Consider the following 15,472-nt stretch of genomic DNA (forward strand, 5'->3'; position numbering starts at 1 on the left):
CAAAGATTTTTCAAAATGGTTGGCTAATTTTTAACTAAGTTTGACAAAGGAGTAGATGTTTTGTAGGTATGTAATTATCTCTTCAGTCTCCTGAAAAATCACAAGCAGGACTGAAGAAAGAGACCTAAACTAGCACCCACCAGAGAAAAAGCTTGAACATCTTGTTATCCTTTTTATTTCAGCAGTTGACCAGCTAAACCTCGCTCAGAAGCAGTGTGCAGCCTCTTGGTTTGCTAATAGCTACAGGATGAAGGACAGCAATGGAGGTCTCAGGAGGATGCGACTGTAAGGGATACTGAGTGGGGGCAGAATAGTGTGGAGACTGACATAAAAACCAGGCTTGATAAGCTTCAGTGTTTCTACTATCCTGTGGTATGGCCCCTCTTTAATAAACCGAAGGTTTTACATAGTCACATTATCTCCAGGACCTCTGAAACATCAGATACCACAGGGCTCACCAAGACAAATGACAAGCACTGGCTAGGCCTAATGCATTTGCTTACCTGCACTTGTTTTCCTCCTTCTGGGCCTTTAAAAAAAATTAAAAATGCAGTGGTCTCCTTTGCATCAGCTTCAGAAGAAGAACCATCATTTTAACAGCACTGAAATTAACCTTTATAAGTGTTCTCTTCATTAAAGGGCATGAAGCGTATAAGGCAGCGGGGAAGTATCAGGTAGACTTCAGCTTGGAGGACTGATGGCCTGGCCATCAAATTCCCCTCCAAAAAATCAGAATACAGATATACATTAGGTACCAAGTTGTTTTATTACTTAGTCCTTAAGGACTGTCCATCAGTGTGCTAATAGGTTGCAAGCATGCTCCAGCTATTTGCTAAACACTGTGTACAAGAGAAATGGAGCACTGATTAAGGGGACATTCAGCATGTGGGAGCTATGTTTATGTCATTGAATACCCCCCAGCAATTCATGCCACTTTCAAATGCCTCGGTTTCCCTACTAGTAACAAGAAGTTATTAACAAGATCTCCTGAGCTTAGTGTTATACCCTGAGGAATGTTGGAGGAAATCTGCTCCAGTTCCCCACGAAAATTAGGTCCCGATTGAAGTTAAGCAGCATACAGACTACAGGCGTAAGCTACTATAAACTAGTCAGGGATAGGCTTGCCACAGTCACCAAACCAGCACATTGCAGGTATGTCATTCCAGGATACATCCCAAGAAACAGGTCTTTCCATCCCCCCACATTTGCACATGCCATTAGCAAGTATTTCCGTGCTCCCCAGCTCCTGATGGAAATCCCTTCACTGGGGATAGCAAAGACAACGTACAGACCTCTTCCCTTTTCCTCCAGACTAGGAGCACTTGGACTGGCGTTCTGCTTGTTCCTGGGCACTTGTACTGTGGGGCCCACATACACTTTCATGGATGGTCTGTTTTCCAGAGGAAAAAAAACAGAAGCTCTTTCTTGAAAATAAAATTTTCACTTCTTGAATGCCACCATGGTACCTCATGGGAGTGAGGTACCATCTGTGCATTTTGCTGCACTGCTCCACTACAGAGGACAGCCATTCCCACAGTGCAGTGCAGGCCATTTGCCGTGCTAATATCACAGCACATCAGGAGAGTCCCTGCCCTAGGTCAACCGCTGGTGGACACCAGCTAGTTGAGAACATTGAACTGCAGGAGAAAAGGAGGACATGGGAGGTCTGAACTACAGCTCCCAAGAGACACACTGCTGATGGACAGGTTTGGAGCTGGGATGGCTCCAAACAATTCTGTTGTCCTTCCTCATGCTTCAGTTTTCAACTAAATCCCAGCAGCCTGTTGTTTTAGCGAACCCAGTTCTCCCTCATAAAAAAATGCTTTATGAACATTTTGCAAAATCAATACCATTTTCTGTTTCTTTCAAAAAGACTTGACCAGCATCACAATGAGAAATCGAGGTCAGTTCACTAAGTTCACTATCTATAACAGAAAGGCATCATCTTCAATAAATATCAGCGTACAGTGACTGCTCTGGCAACCTCTGTTGAACTACATGGAATTTACAGCATATATTTAATTTGCAGGTTTGTCTATTTTCCCGTAAGGCTTTTTAAGTAGGTATCTAATATTTATATCTGCATATACAGTACTTTGCTGGAAGCAATTAAGCATTTATAATGAGACAACAATAAAATACATTTACTTTATTTGGTGTACTAAATATTTCATTTTGAATGATTTAGTGTATATTGTCATTTCTGTATATAAACACTGCTGTCTGCCTAGGAGTTTCCACAAAAGGTTTGTTCATTAGTTATGTTATCAGCAGCTATAAACAGGGAATTCTGAAAATGTTCCCTGTGTGAGGCAAGGAGAAGGAACAAGGTCAAGATGCTGTTGCAGGGCTTCTTCTGGAAAAATTATGTTGGTTTATTAAAGTCATAATCCATGCTGTGAACTTATATCAACACAGCTCTTCAGATACACCAGCTCTTGAGTAAAAATAAAATGCCCCTTGCCATGAATTCAATACTGTGTGCACAAACATTTGTGCACATCAGCATTAGAGTAGTTCTGGCCACTTTGGGGGCAGAGGTGGAAAATCTCACCCTGCAAATATTTTTGTTGATAATGCGTTCTCTAAGCAAGAGAACAGCACGAAGCCATGTCACTCACCAGGCCACTGCATGAAACTATGACACAGATTGTGCCTATTGCCTGTGATCAATCCATTGAGTAAACGTCTGAAAAGAGACTAAAACAGAAGTAGGAAAATGAATCAACTGGAGGCAAGATCCAAGTCATTCAGATGCACTGGCTTTAATCATTAGGCTTCTCATCTCATGGCAGAGAAAGAGATAAGAAACTAACAGATAACAAACTAATAATGTTCTACACAAATTATGTTAAAATCCTACATGATTTAACAGAATACAATAGTATAATTTTTGAGGGTGGTTCTGAAAGACTATAGATTGATTTCATGGTACATGAAAGGATATTTCCATATGGGTTTCCTAAGCAAGGACTCGAGCCCCTAGAAATTGCCCCTTTGCCAGGAGACCATTACTAAAGAAACTCATGTTCTGGGGACAGATTTCCACAGACTTACAAATAATGCCTTGCTCCCAGTGCTGCTGCAGAGAGCCTGGATGATTAGGGCATGGGCTTTACAGGAGTGCAGAACCCAACAGCTGATGCTTGTAAATAGAATTCCCACCTTTTTTTTTTTAATCCATACAACATTGTACCACAATTAGTCATTGTTTCTTTAAGAAAGCTCAGGTCAAGCTCCCAAAATACAGATTCTCACGATCACAGGACACTTCCGAGTCAAAGCCCTAGGCTTTTTCTGTCTGCTCTTATCTCCAGCCCTTTCCTTTCACTTCTCCTCTGGATTCTGGCCATCAGGAATTTTGCAATACTTTCCCTATTCCACTACCAGCTGCACCTCTCCTCTTCTTGCTCTGGGACAAGAAGCCAAACAGCTTGGCACAACCAGCCCCTAGTGAACGCTCCTTGTCTCTTTGAGGGGCAAGAGGTCGTAGCCAACTGGCGTTATGAAAGTGCAATGAAGAATGCAGCCTCCTCCCTTGAAGAAGGGATTTAGGATAGTGGGTTTCATGGATCTGGAGGAAGGAAAGAGCCAAGAAGGAAGAGGTGACCCAGGAGGGCACCACAAGGCAAGAGCAAGACAGAAGGAAATGTCTTCTGATAGTGGCAGACACAGAAATGGGAGAAGAGCATTGGAGAGGAAGAACATTGGCAACAAAGACAGCTAAAGGAAGGGGTATATTGCTCATGTAAAAGGGAACTTACAGCTGGAAGCAAACGTTATTGGAGAAGCTAGTCCAAGAACCAGGTTATTTATGCCCTGTGGAGTTTTCCTGCTGTTTACTATGACATGACAGCATCAGGGAGGAGTCGCAAGCCAAGCCACGCTTGCACAATTCACCCCAGTCACACCCCACCAGCAAACATACCATGTGCAGCTGAACTGCCACTCAGCCTGGGATCTGCTCTAAAACCTACCTGGGGACAATTTTGCCCTTTCCAATCTCTGACTCATTGTTTGTATGGTAACTGCATTATACAAGCACATGTGAGAACACAGGAACAGCCACTGCAGTAAGTGCTGACGCGAGATAACTGCTTTCTTCATTTTTTATGAGGATATCTGCCCAGGAATGCTTATTCCAAATAAAGGACCCTTAGGAGCAAGGCTTCAGAAGCATATGGTCAGTGTAAAGCATTAGATGTTTTTTTCTGAAACATGTGTATAATGATCACCTTCCTCTGTCCCGGAAGCCAGCTTAGCCCAGTTACTCCTGCCCTGAAAGAAATATTCATTTAAAAATGTATGGCAAGGGAGAAGATTTTTACAGGCAACCTGCAATTAGGTACCAGAATCCCACAACTCATCAGTAGGAGATGGGCTTATGATGCCTCTGTGTAGTCTCTGAATTTGCCTTTATGTGATTTAAAAAACATATACTTTTTCTTAACTACCACTTGGCTTTGTTACTTTTTAAAAGGAGCAGAGCTCACCAAGAGTATGGGAAAGGGAATAGACCCAATATTTTCTGTAATCTAAGCTTCTGAAGAACAATTCTTAAACCCACCTTTTTTCATAGATTTCAGATGCATAGTAAGACATTTTGCAGATGAACATTTTTCAAAGTTCCCAGGAGGGAAAAAAACAAACAAACAACAACAACAACTTATCATTGGAGTAAAAAATCCCAAATATGACAAATAACAGCAGCAACTGTGTCTTCTACCCAAATCCCCAAAGGAAACTAGAAATGGACAGAAAAAGTAAGGGTGAAAATGACAGCATGGACATTTCAGGCATAGAATATGCCTGATATGTTTCAGGCACAGCAGAGAGAAAAATGTTTAAAGAAGATTGGCCACAGAATATACAAAGACAGAAATAAGAAAAACCAAGAAGTTATGATGTTCCTTTTTTTCAACTAGCCTTGCAGAAAAGCTGTAGGGTGTTCAGAAAATGGAACATCCCCCATTTGATCACTCTAAGGGAGGTATTACAGGATTCAGCTCCTGGAATCATGTGATTACAAATGCTATTGCTGCCAACACTAATTTTCCAGTGCTTGCAACTGCAAAGAAACCTTCAAAAGCATTTTATTTTTTTCCAGAATACTATGTCTGCCTTGCTGCAAGTCCATAAAGAATTAGAAAAAAACTATTCTGTGCCAACAGCTATATATAAATGATGTATGAGTATTTATATATGTGTGGTCAGATTTGCCTGGAGCCAGCAAGCAGCCGTTCTGCCCACAGAGCTTTGAGATCCTTCCAGATGATAAGTATTAATAAAGCAAGGTATAGTAGCATTATCATTATTTTCTGCTTTATTTCTTTAATTTAATTTCATGCTTCACTTTTGTTTTGTTGGTGTTTTGTGCACTGGAACATTTGTAATCATTCATTATTCTGGTTGATAGAGAATGCATAATGTTTTAGGAGTGATATGACATTTACATTCACTTATAAGTTATTAGGTGTCTTCTTATAAGTGAAGAATGTCAGATCTTGACATCTTGTATTTTGCATATCAACTAAGTTTCCTTTGTAGCTTCCTCTCAGTTATTCACTATCAGTACTCTTACCCTGGGATAGAAGCAATCACACTGATTTCATAACATGTACAGAAATAGTAATTACAGCACCCATCCAACAGCTTACATGCTGCATGTACAATACGGATATAAGACATGATTCTGCATCTTTGTTCATGTGATCATTGTCCTAAAAGTCAAGGAACCTACTCCTGTGAGAAAGTACTAATCAAAGTTGTAAAAACAGGTCTTGAATGTATTGTAAAGTAAAATTATAGTACTATTTAACTATCAGTTATAAGCTGGAGCCTACAGAGTAAAGAAATGGGTAGCTTTCTCACTTAATAAAGTATTACTGTCATTACCAACCCTGAAAATGGTTATTAAAAACCTTAGGCACCCGCTAGCTATCTGCAGCCTGCTGCTCACAGCACCTCCACATCCAGGGAGAGCCAGCAACCCAGCACACCCTGATAACTTGCAGTGCATTCTTCAGTGAAGGATTAACCCCAACACAAATCAGTGTCCAGTGCTGCACAGGTGCGTTGTGGGGACATCAGCCATTCCCTGATTAAGGTACTGCCTCCATTCCTACAAGATCCAGTGATGAGGGATTAGAGATCCCTACAGATATTTGCATGCCAACCTCCCATCCCAAAGTCTGGGAAGTGACATTAGAGTGTCTCTAGATTGCATCTCTTATCCCCTCCAAGAAACTTACTTCTGAAAGAAAGTGAGATTTCTGTTTTGGTCCCATGTCCTTTCAATAGTGCAAACAGCTGCACGGGAAAAAAAAAATCCTATGACCTGTCTATATAGTGTCTGCCTTCTCCTATGGGCTAAACTGCATAAAATTTTCATTAGAAGCATTTAAACACATAGTGGCAGGAAGTAAAACTGCACGTGAATGCGACACACTGTTCCCTTTATCTCTGTCTCTGTCCCCGAATGGTGCATGGAGGAAGAAGCAGCGTTTCAAGTCTAATTGTGTATTACCACTGACTTAGCGAGACTGATAAACCAGCTCAATCCACATCCTCGCTCTAGAGTGCCAGGAGACAAGCAACACTTAGACACAAGTCATTTTTCCATGTCAAGCAATTTTCTACAACCTGCTCAGCTGCTACATGTCTTTGATTTAAGCCACCGCTCCTCCTAAAAGAAGCATCAGAGCATCCTTTCTCAAGGCTGTGGGATGCTGCAAGGAGTTTCATGTTGCATTCATCATAGATGCAAACATGACAAACAATGGTATGAAAACTGTTACTGAAAACAACAGGCAAATAAAGAACTGACAGAAGGAAGGACCGCACAAAGGAGGAAGAAAGAAAAGCAGCTACATGGGATAACATTCTTGTCAAGCAGGTTACATCCAGGTAATCCCTTTTCACTGCTATTTGGGTATTGAAAAGACTTTTCTCTCCAAGCCAGTGCTGCCAACAGCTCTCCCTAATTTTGTACCAAAAGGTGGCAGCACTTTAACCACCTTTAATTTGATTGTCCCTGTTCCTGCTTCTATTTTCCAAGGCACTGTAGAGCAAAGGACCTCTGAACCACAGCTTTCAGAGTCAAGCAAATATTTCCAAATGTTCCCATGAACTTACACCCCATTAAATTAACTTTTGCCCTTTCATAGGTTGGTTGGGGTTTTTTTAATTATTATTTTGAGAAGCACTTTACAAACAACCTTATTCAAGCAGACGTTACATCACATCCACAGACAGCAAATTTGGAGCCTGTAGGTTCACAGAATACAAGAAAGGTGGACCATTCAATAAAGGAGCAGAAACAGTAATGCGGATAAGCTATTAGCACTCTTTCAAAATGAAATGAAACAGTTTCAAACACTTTGTCATTCCATACGAAAAAGAGGTCAAGGGCAAGCATCGTTTAAAACAAACAGACAAACAAACGAAAACTTGGGAAATTATTTTGAAAAATGCACTCCAATGGGAACATGCACCAATCCAAAACTAGAGAGCAGCCCAAGCTGGTTAAGCAGAGATCTCACTAAAAATCCATCTCTAATTCAGATTTAGCTCGAAGCTCAGGACCAACCATGTGCAATACTGAAACCTAGGGTAAAAGGATTAGTAGCACACAAATTAATAGCACATGCATTAACAGCATCTCAGTTAACATCAGGATGATCACCCCACTGACTATGTGGGAGATACAGGGGGGATGAAACAGAAATCATAACCTCTTGGTGTCAGACCATCTGAGATATGTATTCATGCAAAACAGGAAAACAATCCTGAATTCTAAAAAGTTGATTTTTATACTTATATATATTTCTCCATTCAGAGAGTCATTGCTTTGCCCTGTTTGTTGTTGGTTCATTTTCTACTTGAAAACAGCAGAAGAAGCAGTCCCAGGCCCAAGTATAAAATTCCGCAGTTGTTCAGTCACAGGATTAGCTAATAAATTCAGCTCTATTTTGTTCTCAAATTCAGTTCACAAGTTGTGCTTGAGGAGTCCAAGGTGAAAACCTGACCTTGTCAAAGTCAGTAGATGTTTTCTCCACTCCCTACCCTAACAGCCTAGTAAAATATATGTATATTTATTTCTGAACTAAATGTTGTAGGCAAAAGAGATCTAAGCCAAGGATTTCCCTAGAGTTCATTTAGTTTGAATATTAGCTACTTACTGTCTGTAGGGCTTGATCAGTCACCTAATACTACATTTGCACCCACATTTGTTACTAGAGATGAGGCAAAACTGTGCAAACTCTAACAAGATCACATGATGGGTACCCAAGTGCTTCTCATACAGATTTTACACATACAGTTGCATGTCATTTCTTGTAATTCCATTAATATTCATATGCTCCTTTTCTCACACAAGTTCTCACAAACAATATCTGCTTCTGTGAATGCTGATGAGGAATGGACAGAAAGGATCAGAAATAACTTGCTGGAAAATTTGTTATTTTGATTGGAATAAGTGTTCACACACATCTCTTCACTTTCTTCATTCAGGCATACACTTGCAGAAGCCATCCTTTTTATTATTAATTGGTTTTAGTTTCCCCTATTTACAGAAACTACCTTTTTGCCTAGCAGTACAAGAAGCAAGTCAACATGACACCATTAGGAATAATTACATCTCAGTTTTTGCACAGAAATAACTTATTACCCTGGCAGCTGAAGCAAAATAATGTCAGTCACAGATAGTTTTACTTCCAAGACACTGCAACTTCCCTCATCAAAAGTATAACAGGCAGCATCTGATTGCTGCTTGCAACCTATGACTGGCAAGGGATTCATGTTAGCACTTTAGCAGCAACTGATGATACATTGCAAAATATCTTACTCTATTCTACATCCCTCTGAGATCATCACCCAACCACTTTGAAGCAAGTCACTCCTCTCAGGCTGCTAACACACCATCAAAGGCTTCTGAGAGATCACTCAGGAATAAAAGATCCTGTGCAGCAAGGTCACTATGTTGCAAGAAATTGGAAGGAAGAAATTAGAAGCTGAGTAAGAAAGATAGATCATCAGCACTTCTGGGCAGGGACCTAACCCGTGTGCTAGGCAGGCTTACATTACGTGTGCTGCTGTAACAGATGCTTTTCAATCATCTCTTGAATAACTATAATTTATATCAACTATTTTACTCACCTTGGAGAATGTTAAGTTAGTTACATCCTCTGGGGCTCCAATTCTGAACTATCTTGGGACGTGATTCCCAAACACATTTTAGCACATGCTGAAATAGTTGCCTGTCAAGGAAAGGTATCTTGAATCACAGTTAATCAGCCATGTAGCCTCCTGTTGCCCAGCCACGAAGAAAATCGATGATAACCAAACACCTGCAGGGGCTATGCTGCCAGGAGCACAAGGAGGCAGCAAAAGCAGGTGCAGGTCAGCTCTTGCATGCACGTGAACAGTTCATTAAAATGAATTGCATCATGCATAATCAGAGAAGTAAATTTAGGATGTATGGACAGTGCCTAACTTTTGAGATCTTGACTTTACCAACTTACTAATGCCCTCAGCTCATGGATTCTTAAAAAAATTAAAAGCTGAGAAGAAAAAATATCCTACAGTACTGATTTCTGACACAATTAATCAACAGGATTTGGATGTTCAGATGCACAGCAAGTCTTTCAGTTAACCTATAATGAGGAACAGTAGAAAGCTGTTAAAGCTCTCATGGACCTCCATGGGATGGAGACGGTGATTGTCGGTTGTTTACAAGACAGCAGATATACCTACCTGATTAATGGCTCCAGCTCCACACGCATCAGATACTTCTTGCCATCCCCCGGCTCTCCCTAAAGTCCTCTTCAGCTCCTGCCCATCTCCTCGTCTGCCATCCTCAGCAGCTCCTCCCAAGCCACCTCCCACCTCTGATACCTGCTATTTCACCCACAGCTCTTCCCCATTTTCCCTTTTTCTCTACTCTTCCTCAATAATCAAACCCCAAGAGGCTGATTTTTTTTGGCAGCTTCCTCCACTATCTGGAACAAAAGGTGTTTCCAGCCACCCTTCAGAAGCTCTAAGTATAAAATGGCTCTCCTAAATATACATTTAATCTATTCCTTGTGCTTTGTATAATGCAAATATAGCACCTTTTTAGAATGTATCGGTTCTCACGCACCTGTCACATTTAAGTTGCTTTATCCATGTACTAAGCACAAGCTTCCACTCAGTTCATGCTGTATTTTAATGCTATATTTGGATATTTCCCAGTCTGCACATTCCCCTCCTTTACCACCCTGGGGGTCTTGTACCAACTTCCACTAGGCCTTTGATGGAGAGCAGCCAGGCTGCTCATTAGCCCGTTATGAAGCTGCTCATCAGTCCCACTCCCAAGCTCCCCATTACTTCCATGGTATAGCTGCAGTAATTGGGCTGCATATTTTTCAGGCCTGGATTAGCATTGCTTCAGCCAAATGCTAATGGCTCGTCCTGCAGCGTATCCCACCACGTCTCCTCGATGCCAATGCAGTTGCGGTTTTGTCACCGCTTTTGCGTTTGTCCTGTTTATTTGTCAGGCAAATGGAAGAATTTTAACAAAACGCTCGGTGACCTTTGTTCTCGGCACTGCTTCTTGCCTTGCCTCTGCTGGTAGAGGGTGAGTACAGGGATAACATGTCCTGCTCTAGAAACAACACCCGGTAGCTGCTTAAGGTCTAGACAACTATGTTAGAGGATTAAAAGCAAGATTCAAACCTGGCCAGCAAATATTTAAAAGCTTCGAACACCTGTTGTAAAAACAGTTTCCTGTTAATGGGGACGGCTTGGGGGGGGGACACCCTGCCATTTAAAGAAGCAGCTGCTTCTCTCCGCTTGCGTTTCTTAACAGCCCCGAGGCAGCGCCAGTAAACCAGGCTCTTGCTCGCGGTCTGCCTGAGCTTGGCACAGCCCTGCCCTGCCTTGCCTTGCCCTCTCCCGCTGCAGCCGTGGGCCAGAGCTGATGCAGCAGACCCCGGTGCCGGGGCTGGACGTGGACTCCTCCCTGGAGCCATGCTGCCATAGGGTTTTGTCAGCACCAGAGCCACATTTCATTCAAAAGCAGCTGGGATCCATGAAGCAGGCAAGACTCATCAGGAGATGGAAAGGAAGTAAAGGATCTGTAAATAAATCCGGTCCTACAGAGTCTGGCGGTGGCAGCAGCAGCGTTTCTGCCAGGCTGCTCCCCCGTCCTCACCCGGTGGGGCTCTGGGCTGCAGCCAGGCCCGCAGAGTCTCCTCTGGGCTGGGGCGCAGCCCCTCCACCTCACAGCCACACACGTCCCGGGGCCCTCCCTCTCTGCAGGGCCCTCTGTCATCGCAGTGGGCTGATGAGGACAGCGGGGGGCATGGCAGGACATGGGTCAGGCCCGTCAGTGAGACAGGACAGCCGGGGACAGGTCCAAGTCCACCAGCAGTGGGACAGCAGGGACAGGGCTGTCACAGGCACCCCCAGCCCAGGCCTGGTGCTGGGGCTGGAGCCAACATGGAGGCCTGGAGGGAACCCCGGGGAGGCTGCCCAGGGCCGCAGGGGCTGAGGGTGCACTTGGGGTTCACACTGCTGCGTACAGCACAGCACAGTGCCCATACTGTCTGCCACCATCCTCTGGCAGGTAAACTCTCTCCAAAGGGGAATGGGCAGTAACAAGGTGCTGTTCATGGTGTTTGTAGCCCAGTGAGCGGGGTCCCTCATCCCTGTGTCTCCACTATGTCAAACGGTATTCGATACTTTCTGGGAGGTCAGGGTGACCGGACAGCAAGCTTAGTGCCACCTGCGCTGGCCCACACCCTGGCGAGCAACATGTGGGCCAGGGAAGACAATCTCTCCTAAAACCAGTAAAATCAGAGCTATCAACCCTCCGGTCCTCGCCTCCAGTCCATTTTGTGCTTACACTGAGAGCCCACCATGCTCTGCAAAACCTATCTGGTCACTTTTACTGTTTGCAGACTGTCCATCAACAAGAAGATGGAAACAACTTGCTCCTGGCTGGTTTGATAAGAAAAAAATATGCCTTGCAATGGGATCCAGCACTGTGAGCCTGCTACCACAGGGATGCAGCCAGACTGAGTATTCAGGACAGTTTTGTTTTGGCCAACCTTTGTTGCAACGAAAAACCCATCTTCCACAAATGATTGGAAAGTAAGTGGAAAAGCTCTGAAGCCCAGCTCTAGGAATATGCAGAGTTGGTTCAAAAGAATATTCATGAGTACTTTATTTTCTTTATACCTCAGATATCCAGCTCTAAAACTTACAAGTGAAATTCAGCCAAGTATCTTTCTGCGTGGTGAGGAGAAGCAGCAAATGCTTTTGTACTCCATGAGCTCAGGTGCACTGGAGGGTCACAAATTCTGAACCACTGAAAATTAAATTCTAAAACCCATCAAGATAAAATAAAATTCCTTGCAGGGGTGCTGGAGAGCTTGTTACAAGCAAAGATCAGAGCAGTGGAGTTTGCCATTTCCCCTACAACTGCACTAACAATAGGTCAGAAAAGGAGGAAATAACTTCCAGCTCCTATTCCATAATATTTTCATTTGTCACTCTGAATACCCTCTGGGCTTTCAACCTTGGACTCAGTTTGTGAGCTGCTCGGGCTTGTCAGCTGCACCAAGTGCCCAGGCAGAGAGCTTAAAGCTGCCTTCAGAGGAGACTCCCCACAGTATCCAAGAGCGTGGTGAGAAAGAGGACAAAACAGCCACTGAATGAGATGGAGCTGTACCTGTCATGGGCCCAGGAAGCAGACTGGAAAGATTAACGTTCTTAGGTCTAAACCCCACTGAGCAAGTTGTACTTCCTTATTTACTAGGAAATATGCTGATTGCACTAGTGTTTCTCAAAATATGGAGAGAAACTGGGTTTGCTGAGCTGGGACTCTGCTGAAGGCAGGTATGTAAGAACATAACAAATGCACCATACGTATTTCATCAAAAAAACCCCATGCCTCTCAGACCATTCTTTACTGCCATGCAAGCGATTTTAGTGTATGGAGGGCTCAGAGGGTGGGATGCAGGGATAAGAAAATGCCTATGGAATGAAAGTGTGCCAAGGAAGCAGCACTGCCAGAGCTGGTACAATGCAAAGTCACCCCAGATCTGAAAGGACTTGGTAGGTCGGGTGTTGTTCTGTACCTTCACAACAGTATTGATTCAGGCCACATCAACAGAGCAGGCATTTTCAGGCTGCATCTAATCTAACAAGCCCTTATGGGCTGCAGCCTGTTCTGTGTAGCTTCAATGGGTGTTGGAAGCCCACCATTCGTTCCTTGCTTTGTTTTCCTTGGCACAGTGCTGGTCTGGTCCTGACTCTGTGAGCACGTATCTGTTCTGCAACTAGGAAAAGAGACATTCCCTGCTCCGGGCTGCCTGCTTCCAAGCGTACCTCCTGTGCCACACCAGCACACCCAAGCGCAGAAAGCACACTCCCTTGCAAGTGTCCCTAAGCCCATGAAAACCTCTTCACCACTCTTCCCCCATACGTGCCGTAAGGGGCCTAACAGAGACAAGGGTAGTACACAGCAGACGGAGGTTCACCCTCTGGCAGATTGTTTGGTACCAAGAAGCCTCACATAGATTAAAGATATAGCAACAGAGCAGAGCCACACTTTACAGCTCGCCTTCAGAGGGGCGTATGTGCAGATGGAAAGAAGTGACAAATTTCTGCAGAACACATTCCTCTGGCAGACTGCTCTTAAAAAATGGAGGCAACTCAAAGCAGGTGGAAGGAGATGAATTGACAAAGTCCAGAGGACACTGTCAAAGGAGCTTGATAAATATAACCCATCATAGCATCAGGGGCATATGAATGAAGGACCTAAAAGCACATTGTCTAAGACTCAGCCATCTTGAATGCAGCCAGAGCACTTTATGCAACTCCTGCACTCTGTTTTCCACCTGCTCCGTTTCCCAGTTCGTCCAGGGGAGGAGGCAAAGAAGCTTTCTCATCAGATATTTCGCTCATCCTTATAAGCCCCTTTTCAAGCATGATCTGCTTTCCTGCTGTGTCTAAGGAGCAAGATGGGCAAATTTCTTTGCTCTCTCTGTTTCTGTTCTCCCACCAACAGGCTCACTGGGAAAGGTCCCCTGTGCCCAAAATGGCCCTCAGTAATTGCCCAGCCTGTCTCTGGGTAAAGATTGTCATTAGTCTCAGCTGACCCCAATAATTAACAATGTCCTGTATGGGAATGCTCTCCAGCTGTCACCTCTACGTAATCTGAGAAGGTCCCAGTAAGAGGAGGGTCTGTGTCTATCTGCAGGGGACAGATGATAAAACTGTTTGTTCATAGTCCCTGGGCAAATACATCCTGCCAAAGTGGTGGTGCAGCCAGGGGGGAAGGGAAAGGTTGTTTGATTGCACTGTCCTCACTACCAGCACCTGGAGTGGAGATTGCTCATTCTCTGATATAATGTTCTCAGCACTGTCTCCAAGCCAACAAGAGGGCAGGTGAAGAAGATGAAGAGCCATCAGCATGGCTGGGAGATGCTTGGGGAGGTTCCTGGCCTGCAGCAGGGAATAACTCAGAGCCCAGAAGCAGAGGTGACAGACAGAGAAAGACCCACAAGGAACTTGTTTCAATCCAGAAAGTCAGGTCTAATCCGAAAGGAAGATTTTTTTTTTTTTAGATGGTAGTTAATCCTGCTAGTCTTGTTCTAGTTTATTATTTTTGTGTTCTAATAAAACGCAGCCTCAGCCATTAGGAGCCTTCGGTATTTTTTGCTACATTAATCTCAAAAAACTGAATAGGAACACAAATGTTCCAGCCCAGGGCTCTGGGATTGCTGCTGCCTGCTGTGTCGAGTGCCCACATTCAGCCTGGTACTTAGTAACTAGCAGTGAATGTGGGGTCGGAGTCATGCTAGTGATTAATTTATCCCAGTACTCCAACCTGCGATTGCTTTATGTTAGCATGTTCTGTGCAAACTTAAAGGTATATGTGTTCAGGCAGCTCTCTTCTGAGGAAAGACTGCAGCATCTAGCATGTCTAAATGTACTCCTCAGTAAGGAAAAAAAGGTGACTCTTTGTCCCGGGGGTGCATTAACCGTAGTAGTACTCCTGACTGTGTTGTCCCTAGATCTTACAGGCTTATCTGGTCAATGCACTTCCTGCACAGGAAATACTGGTTTTGCAGAAAAAGGCATTAGCGCGTCAGCGTGAGGTGCTCTTTCTGTGTTTAACACTGACGTAACACTCCTGCTCAGTGAGCGTGAGGATCAGAGTTCTCATGCCTGGCAGGACACCAGTGGGTGCTCTAAAGCACTGGGACCCCTTGCATCATCTGTGCATCCCATTTCTTACTGTTGCTGACCCTGTCTCCACAGGGGATGAGCACAGTGAGCTCTGCAGTGCTCCTCAAGAAGATGCCCTGGGGGCAAAGAAAGCTTCCTCCCCCCGGATGCGGGGCACGAGGGCCACCTTTGTGGAGCATGAGCAGCAGGCACCTAGCCAAATTGGCCCAAAGGAGCCCTGGCAAGGGGCCATGCT

The sequence above is a fragment of the Aptenodytes patagonicus genome, chromosome 14, assembly GCF_965638725.1.
Source record: "Aptenodytes patagonicus chromosome 14, bAptPat1.pri.cur, whole genome shotgun sequence".
In the NCBI taxonomy this organism is placed as follows: domain Eukaryota; kingdom Metazoa; phylum Chordata; class Aves; order Sphenisciformes; family Spheniscidae; genus Aptenodytes; species Aptenodytes patagonicus.